This window comes from Triturus cristatus, chromosome 8, assembly GCF_964204655.1.
Source record: "Triturus cristatus chromosome 8, aTriCri1.1, whole genome shotgun sequence".
NCBI lineage: Eukaryota > Metazoa > Chordata > Amphibia > Caudata > Salamandridae > Triturus > Triturus cristatus.
In genome coordinates, this window is record NC_140591.1 from 1,532,216,087 (window position 1) to 1,532,228,567 (window position 12,481).

Genomic DNA, 12,481 nt, shown 5'->3' on the forward strand with positions numbered 1-12,481 from the left:
GACCCCATCAGAGAGTCCGCCGTACCTCGGCTAGGGGTCAGGGCTTCCGCAGTGCAAGGTGTCGCCATCACCAGTCCGAGTGCCGGGGCACCCGTCCCAAGCCTTCCGCACCGTCGGGCCCCTTCCCGCCAGGCTCCTTCAGTCACCGTCGAGCGGCGGGCCAGATCCCCTCCAGACCGCAACTTTCAGCACCAGGCCCAACCGAGGCGCCCGGACAGCTCTCCAATACGCTCCGCCCCTCGGGCTCGCCGCCGTCGTCCTTTGATCTCGGGCGAACTTTTGGGGGGGTTCCCCCGGGGCGATCCGGACCAAAACAGCACCGGTGTATGCCCCTGATGTTCCGCCACGCTCCTCTCCCGCGCTGAGCCTCAGCGGGGGGAGAGAAGCATAAGAAAAGGGCTTTAGCTTGGCCGGGCCGGAGGAGCTACGGGAGGAAGCGTCCGCTCACCCCGCCATCTTGGCCACGCCCCCGGAGTTCACTTTCTTAACTCCCTCGTGTACTTTGAATCATTCTTGTTCTTACAGGGGCCCTCCCAGGGCCTCCTCCTAGCGTGCCTGGATCGATAAGGTCAGGGCTTTCAAGTCCTCCCTAAGTGCTTGATGCATATGGGAGATTAGTCGGCCACCCTGTGCCATATAGAGCATTGCCTGGAGAACTTTTGTTATTGGTGGTTCCTCCAGGAATTACGCCCGTAGCTCACTGATCACATGTTCTATCTTTCTGTATTGTAAAAATTGCCCCCGTCCAAACTTGTTTACATTCTCCACCTCCTCGCGGGAGATGAATTGCTTATTTGATAATAAGTCTCCCATTGTCAGGCATCCGCCTTCTTTCCATTTCTGGATGGACATATTGTCTGCTATTTTCGCGTAGGGTTGTTTCACCCATAGCGGCATGTCTGGCGTAAGGTCAAGGGTTGTTATGGCAGTTCCACGATTCCTAGAAATTTGTAATGCACGCTACTCCTGTTAAAGTTCAAAACCTTAATGTCCGAGGGCTTAACAACCCGACAAAGCGCAGTGCAGTCTTGTCTAATTTAGAGAACGCTGGGGCAGACGTCTGTTTCTTACAGGAGACACATCTCCTCGCAAAAGACTGTCATCACCTCCGCTTGTGCACCTTTCCACACCAATTCTTCTCCTGCACCCCTAACAAAGCAGCAGGAGTTGCCATACTAGTGTCCCAAACTTTCCAGGGGAGGGTGGAACACAAAGGAGTGGAAATCAGAGGCAGGCTTCTCGCATACCATTTTTCGCTAGGGGACCAGACTTTTATAGAAGAATCCATATACGGTCCTAACGATGGTCAGAAGGGATTCATACATCAGGAACTTACTGAGGCAATGTCCTCAACGGAACAGAGATTTCTTCTGGGGGTGATCTCAACCTGGTTTTTGATAATGATATGGATAGATTGGCGTGACTCCACAACCAGGCCAGGACACTCCTTGAGAAAAGACGTGGGTGGTTACAAGAAGTGAGGCTACAGGATCTATGGAGAAGATTTCACCCACATGCATGCGAATACTCCTTTTATTCGCATGCACACAAGACGTTTGCCAGGCTGGATTATCTCCTGGGTACTTCTGACATCCACTTCCTGGCCACGGAGATTGAGATAGCACCAGCGGCCCTCTCGCTGCAGTGACAATATCGCTATCATTCCCCCCATTGGAGCGGCCCACACGGGTCTGGAGATTAAGGTAAACGATGATGCAGCTCACCGAAGTAGTTGCTCAGGTCACAAAAGCCATCACTGACTATTTAGCGATTAACGACATCCCAGACATGGGACAACCTTAAAGTAGTGATATGGGGGAAGTTTATAGCAATTTCAGCAGCCGATAATAAGGCGCATAGGGGGAAAAGAGAACAACTCACAAAACAAGTTCAAGAACTGTAGCGCATACACCAACGCACCTGGACACCAAGAGTCTGGCGCCAGCTGACTGCCCTCTGATCTCAGCTGACATGTATAGACTTAGATCGGGCGGAATATGGAGCCTTGTGATTGCGCCACTCCTATTATATAGGCGGGTGTTAGACCTGGCACCATTTGCGTGGGTCTCCCTTCCATTTTTTGCGGTTGCCTCTGATGTTTTTTTTGTTGGTTTTAGATGTTTTGGGCACTGTGCCACTTCTATTCAGTGCCACAGTGCAAGTGCTTCCTATGTTAAATTGATGTATAGATTAGTGACTCCATGATTGGCTTATTTGGTTTACTTGTCAGATCTTAGTACAGTGCACTGCGTGTGCCAAGGGCTTGTAAACCAAATGCTGCTGGTGGGCTTGCAGCACTGATTGTGCCACCCACCGGAGCAGCTTGTAAAGTGTGTCTCAGGCCTGCCATTGCAGAGCCTGTGTGCAGTCTGGTACTGCCATGTTAACTTGGCAAGTGCACCCACTTGCCAGTCCCCAAACCTTCCCTTTTCTACATATCAGGCACCCCCCAGGTAGGCCCAAGGGCAGGGCGCATTGTAGGTAAAAGGTAGGATATGCCCTGGTGTGTGTGGCATATACTAATAGTGAATTACAGCCATTTTCGTTTTTCACTATTGCAAGGCTACCTGCTCCCATAGGCCAGAATGGGCAGTTTGATTATAACATCTTAGAATCCTAACTGACCCAGGGAACATGGTAGAAAATGAATTTAGTATGCCTGAACTCAGAATCATAAAACACATCTTGTAGTGAAGTTGGTTTTAACATTCTGTGTTTGAAAATACCACTTTTTAAAAGTAGGTATTTTCTTGCCTAACTATCTAAGCCTGCCTCTGCTAGGTTGTGCATTCCATGTCTGGTTTATGAGCGACAGGGGCTGGGGGGCCTCCAGGAGAGAGGGTGAGTCAGCATAAGGCTGAATAGACCTATCGGCATGAGGAGTGGTGGGAGGAACAGCATCTGGGCCTGAATATGGCTGTGCCTGCCTTCCACAATGCTGGCTCCACCCCCTGTGGTGTGTCTGAGGACCCTGGCCCACACTGACAAAAGAAGAAGGTGTACACTGGCAAGTTGCACCCAGAACTGGTTTGGACTAGGTACAGATACTCTCTGCCTTCATAGACAAAGGATTTTGGTGTATAAAAGGGGTACCCAGACCCCAGAATTTTAGATCACTTCTGGAAATTAAGACAAACCTTTGCTGAGGAGAAGAACCAGGAAGCTGAAGGAGGAGACTACCCCTGTGCTGTGAGTTTGGGGGTTGGCCTGCAGTGTTGCTTTATTGCCAAAGAAAGGAGAAGAAGACAGAGTGTGCTTTTCATCAACTTGAAGAAGAATCTCCAAGGTCTTGAACTTTGAGCTTGCCTCCTGCCTGAAGTCTCAGGGATACAAGACTTCACCAACCAGCTTCCCCCCTGAATTCCCTTGCTGGGAATTGAAGTGCATGCTGTTGTGCTGGGCCTTCTGAGAGACTGCGTGTTGCTGGGAGCAGGGAGCACGACTCAACGACGAGAAGCGTGTCGCCGCCGCAGCAGTTGCCGTCGCATTGCCAATGAAGTGTCACGCCGCTGTCCCCATCTTATCACCGAAGGGAAACAACCTTTACAACGCAGTCATTACATCACACTACCTTTACATATCAGTTGACACCATTTTGTCGCATCGCACCGGAGAGAAGTATCGCATCGAGGCGCCATCTTGTCGCATCATACCAAAAAGCAGTAAGAAATGAACGCATCACCTCCCCACACAGTAAGGAAGCGAGCATCAACTCCACTGCGCAGCAGTTAGGAACCGACGCATCCCCTCCCCTGAGTATAAGGAGCCGACGCATCACCTACCCTGCGACCCTTTTGTTTGCTTTGCGTTACGCATCCAAGGTACATTTGGGGCAGATTTACAGTAACTGGCGCATCCCTGCATATCAGTAGGGATGCGCCTGTTATTGTGCGTCACGGCTCCGCCACCATGGATGCGCCGCATTTACAATGCGGCGCACCATGGGGCAAAAATAGACAGATGCGTGACGCATCTGCTGCCGTAAAGGCGGCGCATTGCTGGAGTTGCGTCGCAAGCACGATGCAGCTCCAGCAAGGTTCGGGGGTGCCCTATCTTTAAAATGCTGCGTCAATTCTTACGCCTGCTTCAAGCAGTCGCAGGGTTTTGACGCAGCATGGCCTTAAAAGTGGCTGAGTGAAATCTTGTAGATTTCACTCAGCCACTTTTAGGAGGCGCCAGAACGCCACCTGCGCCGGAATGCCTACATGTGGCGCAGGACTTTACAACGTGACGCATCTCCCAGATGCGTCATGTTGTAAGTACCCCACACCATGGCGCTGGCTTTGCGCCACCGCTGCGTCACAAAAGTGACGCAATGGCAGCATAAAAGAGGCGCAAGGGGCTTGTAAATCTGCTCCACAGAGAGTAAAGTGTCGCATTTACAATCTTAAGAGAACTGAGCTATTTCCTACCGTTTTAAAATCTATTTTTGAGTACAGTATTGTGGATTTTTGTCGTTTGGTCTTGTATTTAGTCTATATAAAAATACTTATTTTTAGAATACAACCTGTCCATCCAGTGTCCTGCCTGCTCGTGCCAAGCCACCAAGGGGGTGAGCAGGGGTTATTTTAAGAGAGTAGCCCCTTACCCTGGCTAGACGCAAGGGTCCCTATTTGGTCAAAGGTACCTACCTCTGCCAACTAGAGACCCCGAAATCTAACAGCGGGGATGGTCTCCTCCTTGCCACTAAACTGCGTGCCTAGAGACAGAACACAGGGGTGGCTGCACTACAAACCCTGAGCGGGGGACGAGTCACTAAAGACAAAGACATGGCTGCCACTTTCAATGATTTCATAAGCGCCTATGCTTGGGTCAAAAACTTGATCCCACAAACTGTACGCAATACCTTCAGACCACTTGCATTTCCCTTCTTAGGTCAGACCAAGCAGACTCATCGGAGAGTGATATACATACGGAGGAAGTCCTATCGGCCATCTCCCATCTGAAACCAACAAAATCCCTAGGCCCAGATGGGATCCCATCGGCCTTTTATAAACTATTTGCCAACCACTCGCCCCTATACTTATGAGGCTTTGATGCTAACTGCCTCAATCGCTGTTATACCCAAACTCGGTAATGATAGGGAGCAGTGCAGTGCAATGGTACGGGTCAATGGTCACACCTCTGCCCACTTCCCGATTAGCAGAGGATGCCCACTGTTGCCCCTGCTGCTCGCCCTACATATGGAGCTCCTCGCTCAAAGAGTCTGAGAAAATCCCCTGATTACTGGGGGGGGGGGGGATTGGAGGAGAGCAACACACTATCAGCCTCTATGCAGACGATGTATAGGTGGTACTGGAGGAATCGGTCACAGATCCCGGCATATGTCCTGCTGGGCTTGCCTAATGCTCACATACCCACTCAAGTCAAAGCGGAGGAGACAGATAGGTTTAGTGCTAGGAGCAGCTACTCAGAACATACTCACTCACTGGGGGACACCAAAGGAATCGACACACCTGGGGTGGATACACCAGTTATGGTATATATTGGGTATGGAGAAGATCTCGCTGACACTTGCTAACCAAGGTGCCTCTTTCGGAGAACTATGGCTGTGGAAATGTATCTTTTTAGGGGTACACTGGTGCAGGGTCACCCTTTTGTTCACGGATCCAGAGACCAACAAAATAGAGATCGGCACTGAAGTTGGAAATAAATAACAAGTTTATTGATCACTCATGAGTGAGACCACGTCCATACAAAACTCTCAAGTGCTGCCTGGAGGTAGTACATTGAATTCACAGAACACAGGTCTTATATACAGGTTTTGTGCAGTGTAAGCATGTAAACAGAAATAGGAAGAACACATTTTAGAAATAGTTATCAGCAAACAAAGACAGATGAAAAACCACATGGTCAGCAAAGTGGGAGGGGGAGCAGGAATGCTTATGGCAGCAGTAAATGATTGACAGTTAGCATCTGAGACCAGGTGTTCTGGCAGCTACAAACTCACGTACATTGCTTTTAGCTGAGTCAGGAAGTCAACTACAATAGATAGCACAGGCAGAAAAAGACGAGCAGCAGAGGACGGGAGAATTACGAAGGAAAGGAAATGGACACCACAGCCAAAATGGCTGTCGCTTATGCCAAGTAAAATATTACACGTTTTCCACATAGCGACCCTAACTGTCCTCCTCTCCCAAGATTTTCGAGAATGGACGTACCCTAAGTACCTCTGCATTCTGTGCTTAGCAGAGGTAGAACAGGCACCTGACAAATCTATGCCCTAATTGCGGTCTGCCATGGTCCCTAATACTTTTCTGAGAAAAATGAGTGCGTTTGGGAGAGATTATTTTTATGTTGAATTTTTTTTCCTTGCTGTCTTATCTATTGTATCACTTGGATGACGAGAATTAGCATAAGTGCATAAGCTTGATATAATGCAATCCCAAAATGTATCGTTGGTATTACAGCTGGACAAGAAAATGTTTACTTTGTCTAAATGATAATGTTACTAATAAAGAGATATAAACTATTAAGAGTGCGCTGAAGTGCATTCCTCCAAACAACCAGACCGGGCAATGTCTCAAAGTGGCAGCCACAAATGGCTTCAAAGGGGGAAGAATGGCTAACAGGTCCCATGCTCTCCACAATACACAGAGCAGAACACAGTCAGGGTGGAGAGGTGCATAAAAGATCTGAGAGGCAGAGGCATAGACCTCTGCATGTAGGTCTGTGAATAGCATTTTGTAGTAAGTTACTTCAATTATAGCGCTAATAAATGTACCACAAAATGAAGTTTGTGAATAGGCCACAATGATGTTAACTAATGATTACAATAGGACATTGTCTTCTATCAGTGATTCCTGTTCCTGCATTTAGGGTCAGCTAGTGAAATCTCTATTGGCGTTCAATTAACATTTCCTAGAATGAAGGCAACAGATCACCATTGATTTGGTTCCCTTCTTTGTTTTTAGTACCTGGCTCCTTGAAGTATTTCATGTAACTGTATATCATGGACATAATACAGTAAGGTATCAAATGACTGATCAGAAGAAGCTCATGTGTAGAGGCCAGCAGCAAGCATGAACATCTATTTTAGTTTTCTACCTATCTCAGCAAAGCTTGATCTGTTTCATCCTCCAGAAGGATTTGCGGACATTTCCCTGCAGGGTAAACACTGACGCAGTCAATGCCAATGTTTGGCCAGAGTGCCCGCTGCCCTCCCCACCCTGCCCAAGGGCATTTCACCACCTCCAACGGTTAGATTAGGTGCTGCAGTGCAGGCAGTGAAATGTCCGTTTGCACAATAACTGCAGCACAAAGTCGGAATACCTCCCAGGAGACCAGATAGCAGCATGCCCTGCTGACTATGTGATTGTTGCACAATACCAATATTTATACCTCTGTGTCCCAGTGTCAGTGTGTACATTTCCCCCATGCAAGTATCTTAGGGCATGATTCTGTTTGGTGGTCTGACCACTGGACTACCACTGTGGCGGTCATGAGAACGCCGCTAAGCCAGTGACATCCAGACCGCCACATTACAAGTGAACCATGGGGCTGTCGGTTTTGCGGCAGTGCTGTCATGGCGGCAGCATGCTGCTGCTCTTGGAAAGAGCTGCAGCCAATGCCAGCCATACTGCAATGCATCTGGGTGGTCTGCAGGAGAAACAGAGGGGCAGATTTATGTTAGACTTGCGCCACTTTTACGCTGCTGTTGCGTCACTTTTGTGACGCAGCGGCGGCGTAAACCCTGCGCCACGTTGCGCCCTATTTACATCGTGACGCATCTATTCGAGATGCATCACGGTGTAAAGCCCTGCGCCACATTAAACCTGCGTCAGGTTTAATGTATGCAGGGTGGGCTTTCCAGCGGAAAAAGCCTCGGAAAAGTGACGCAGTGAAATCTACAAGATTTCCCTCAGTCACTTTTCCGACGCTGCTGCGTCAAAACCTTGCGCCTGCTTGAAGCAGGCGTAAGGCATGACGCAGCATGTAAGGTATGGGCAGCCCCTAAACATTGCTGGAGTTGCGTCGTGCTTGCGACACGACTCCAGCAATGCGCCGCCCTTACGCCATCAGATGCGTCACGCATCTGTTTATCCTTGCGCCACGATGCGCTGCATTGTAAATGCGGCGCATCTGTGGTGGCGCAAGGGTAAACTTGCGTGACGCATCTTTCCTGGCGCATCCCTGCTGATTTGCAGGGATGCGCCAGGAAACATAAATCTGCCCCAGTGTGCGCAACCGTACAGATGGCATGGAGGCACACATAGGTGTCACTATGAACATGTCTCCAGGGAGCACTCACCCTGAAGACATGAATTGACCCCCAAAACCTGACTTTCCACCAACTGTTTCACGGCGGTGTCCCCACCATGAAAAGATCGGCAGAAAGGCAGGTCGTATTGGGCATGGTGGTGCCGATGCCTGCACCGCCTCCGTTGCCCGCCGCTATCCACGCACCTGTGGAAGCTCAGTTCTTGGTGATGGCGTTGGTCTGGATGCAGTATTGCAGTGGTTTCACCGCAAAACTTGTGATCCGGTGGACGGACCGCAGAGGTGGCGGCGGTCAGACTGCCAACGCGGGTACGGAGGTACCAGGACCACCGCCGTACTCATAATCAAGCCCTAAGTCTACTTATTCCACTGTCAGTGTTCCTCTTTTCCATTTTCAAGTATTCCCCACGTCACCGTCTGAGTTTTGTTACTCCACTGTCAGTGGGGCTCTTTTCCACTGTCAATGTGTACATTTCCCATTATCAGTGTTTGAGGCCTCTTACTCTACTGTCAGTGGGGCTCTTATCCACTGGGGCTCTTTTCCACTGTCAATGTGTACATTTCCCTATATCAGTGTTTGAGGCCTCTTACTCTACTGTCAGTGGGGCTCTTATCCACTGTCAATGTGTACATTTCCCTATATCAGTGTTTGAGGCCTCTTACTCCACTGTCAGTGGGGCTCTTTTCCACTGTCAATGTGTACATTTCCCTATATCAGTGTTTGAGGCCTCTTGCTCCACTGTCAGTGGGGCTCCTTTCCGGTGTCAGTGTTTCTCTGTTTAGTGTTCTTGTCTATTTGTTTCTGAGTTTGTGTCTAAGTGTAACTATTTCCTCATCCAAATGTCACCATGTGTCATATCTGCCACTTATTTGGCTTCATGACAGGGCCTGCAAGGACGTTTAAAAATGCCTGATAGCAGTAGATACTTGGATAATTCACAATACAGTGGCAAGGCAGGCATTCAAGTTGGGTAAGCGCCCACTCTCTGGTCCTCTGGTTGGTGGGTGAGAAAAATGGGGCCATCTTCCATCCCTCTGTCAGCTCTTAAGAACATCTACTTTTTTCGATCAGTCTCTCTCTATTTTACGCAGATGACCAAGATTTCCTCCTCCTGTTTCTTTCAGCTATATACTCTTCCCAAAACTATTCCTTTTATGTCTCATGCAGGTCATCAAACACTCTGACAGTCATTCTTCCTTGCCTGAGATACTGCAACTGATTCTATCTGGGGATTCCACTCTATTTGTTAGTCCATCTTCCAATAATTCAATACACAGCCAATCGTCCCATCTTCAGCCTTCCCCATTATATTCACATCCGTCCTTTCACGTCCTCCCTTCACTGGATTACATTCTCGAAACATTAAAACCAGCGGCTCTCAACCTTTTAACTTCTGCGGACCCTCAGTGAATCATTACTAGAACTCCTCTCTACTTAGGGGCATATCAGCAACAACCGGCGATAATTATCGCTAAGCGCACTTAGCGCTAGGATAATTATCGCTGGCTAGCGTGGATTTTTATCACTGAGATAGCATGCTATTAGCAACGCTTATCTCAAAAGCGATAAAAATCCTCACGCTAACTGCCTAATGTGAGATTATCGCTGGAAACCCAGCGATAATCTCACGCAATGTGGCGTTAGCTTGCTGATAGGGACTCACAAACTTAGCCATGATATCCACCTTCCATAGGATATCATGGCTAAATCAGTCCTAAAGCAGGCGTAAGGAAAGTAGCTATAACAGGGGTTATTGCTACTTTTCTTGCCGCTATGCTTCATAGCGTGGGGCTTGATGATAGGAGAAATGTCGCTTAGCGACATTTCTCCTGTCATGTCAGGTCAGGAACGCCCACTTTGCATCTCATTAGAGATGCAAAGTTGGGCGTTAGGAATTCCTACGCTAACGCAAGTTTTCACGCGTTAGCGTGAGCTTGCTAATTAGGCGATAAAATTATCGCCGCTTTTTTGATGAAAACGGCCACAAAAGCGGCGATAATTCTATCACCTCGCCTTGCTGATATGCCCCTTAGTTTCTGCAATCGTAACCTCCAAATAATACATACAAATACAGAAACAAATATACATCAAACAAATAAACAAACTATAACATTTTGAAATATGTTATTTAATTCCCAAGCCAGAATAATGGCAACACTTTTAATGGCAATTTTGAAGATTTTAAAATGTTCGCTTTGTTTCTGGAAAATGAAGCAATATTCTAGACATATCCCTTTTTGCTCCTGATGTATGCTCTCTTTTTGTCAGTTCGATGTCAGGGCTTTAGTTGAGGCCGTCGATCATGCATATTAGCTTCCATTTCCTTTATTTGCCCGGCTCCCACAAATCAAGTTAAGGATGGCAACTTAATTTTTAGCCTCCAATTTTCAAATTCCTTCACATTTACAGGGCGTTTAAAAATGTCGAAGTTTGCTATTTATGTATATATACCTTTATAACCTGATCATTATAATTTTGCAAACTGTTGCAGACTCCCTGAGAAGGAGTGATGGACCCCCAGGGATCCAGTGACCAGAGGTTGAGAACTGCCGATGTAAACTTTAAATTTCCCTGGTTGGTTCTTCAGGCCTGCCATCAATTTGATTCCAAACACTTGCAATCTAAGTTTTCTTACAGCGCTTCTAGTACGCTTAGATCATTGAGGTGAGCCTGGAAGTTCCCCAGGCTCGCCTCTCAAGGATTACACACCACTCTTTCTCTGTTTTGACCTCTAGACACAGGTAAGCTGTAAGCCTTTGCTTGGTTAACAAGCATCTGCCTTTTTGCCCAGATTTAAGCCTAGATTTTACATACCTACTTAGGAGAACCCATGCATTTTCATGGTGCGGGTATACATTCTTAGGCATTTTGCAGTCTTCTGAAAGCCCCCTAGGATAGTGACACAGTGACAGTATCCAGTGGAGGCTGGCATCTATGGGGAGTGATGTGACTGGCAAAAGGGTGGTGGGTAAAAAAAAATTATTAAAAATCCACTTACCCACTCCATGTCCTCCTCCTCGAGGCACGCCCTCTTCCAGCTGCTGCAGGCTGGCATTCAGTGCGGGCCCCAGCCAACTGCCCTAACAAATCCTGTCGCTTTTAACCAGCGTGAGAGAAGCACCAGGATTGGAGGGAGCAGCCTCCCTCTCCACTTCCAAGGGCACTGGAGGTCTGCACTTACTCCAACACCGCTGTCTTAAGACGGCTCGTTTAGAGCTTTCAAAATGCGCATGTCATGATATCAAAGCTCTACCTCTGTTTGCTTCAATTTTATTGTGTACCTGTCACACTGTCGGTGATTAGGCCTCCCTGTTTCACTTGCTGTTTGGTTGTGCCTCAGTGCCAGTTTTCCTTTTTCCTCAATCACAGAGCAATGTATGCCAACTAATTCCTGATTTAGAAATAATAATCCAATACAGTGTGTTTTTTAAAGGAAACTGCAGTTGTAAGAGAATATACATTCCACTAACTTGAAATTTCTGAAGACTAATGGGTTATGACCCAATGAGTGCTGTAATATTGATTGCTTGTGTTACTTTTTGATTTTGGTTTTCAAATTGCACCATTTTTATCTTTCTTTACCTGCGGTTTGGTGGAAGTGGAGGCCCCAGACAACTTGCTGACTATCCTCCCTCCCACAACCTTGCAGTTATTTGCATATCCTCTTGTCTCTGCCCACCATCTTGGGTACTCGCTATTCAAGTGCCATAGTACAAGTGGAACATTTTCATTCTTGTGCTGTAGGTACGTCATTTGCAGATCTCCAGAGCACTATATAACTTGAACAGATGCTTGCCAAAGGCAAGCCCATCTACACCTGTCCATGCACTAGTTGGGCTCAGGAGAAAACATGCTGGGGGTTTGGCATCTCAGGCATTGCGGGTGAGGAGAAACTCTATTTTTGCTTGTCGTCATTCAGCATCTTGAAGTTTATCCCTAGTCACCTGTTCAATTCAAACATTTTCTCTGAGGTCTTCTCTGCTTCTCCAAAATTCATCAGAGCACTACCACATTTTCAATCTGCAAACCAATTGCTCAGAAAAATAAGGTTGGCCTTATCTCTGATTTCTTGCGTAGTGATCAATTTCAGACCCATTATAAAACACTCATTAGGGATTCAAGACTACAATATTGAACATAGCATTGATGTACTGTTCTTGTTTACCTGGATTAGAAACCCCTCTGTTGCTCCTATCGAGGTAGCTACTTCTGAGGGCTACAAAACCATCTATGCAGACCATCTTGAATGTCGGGGAGGCA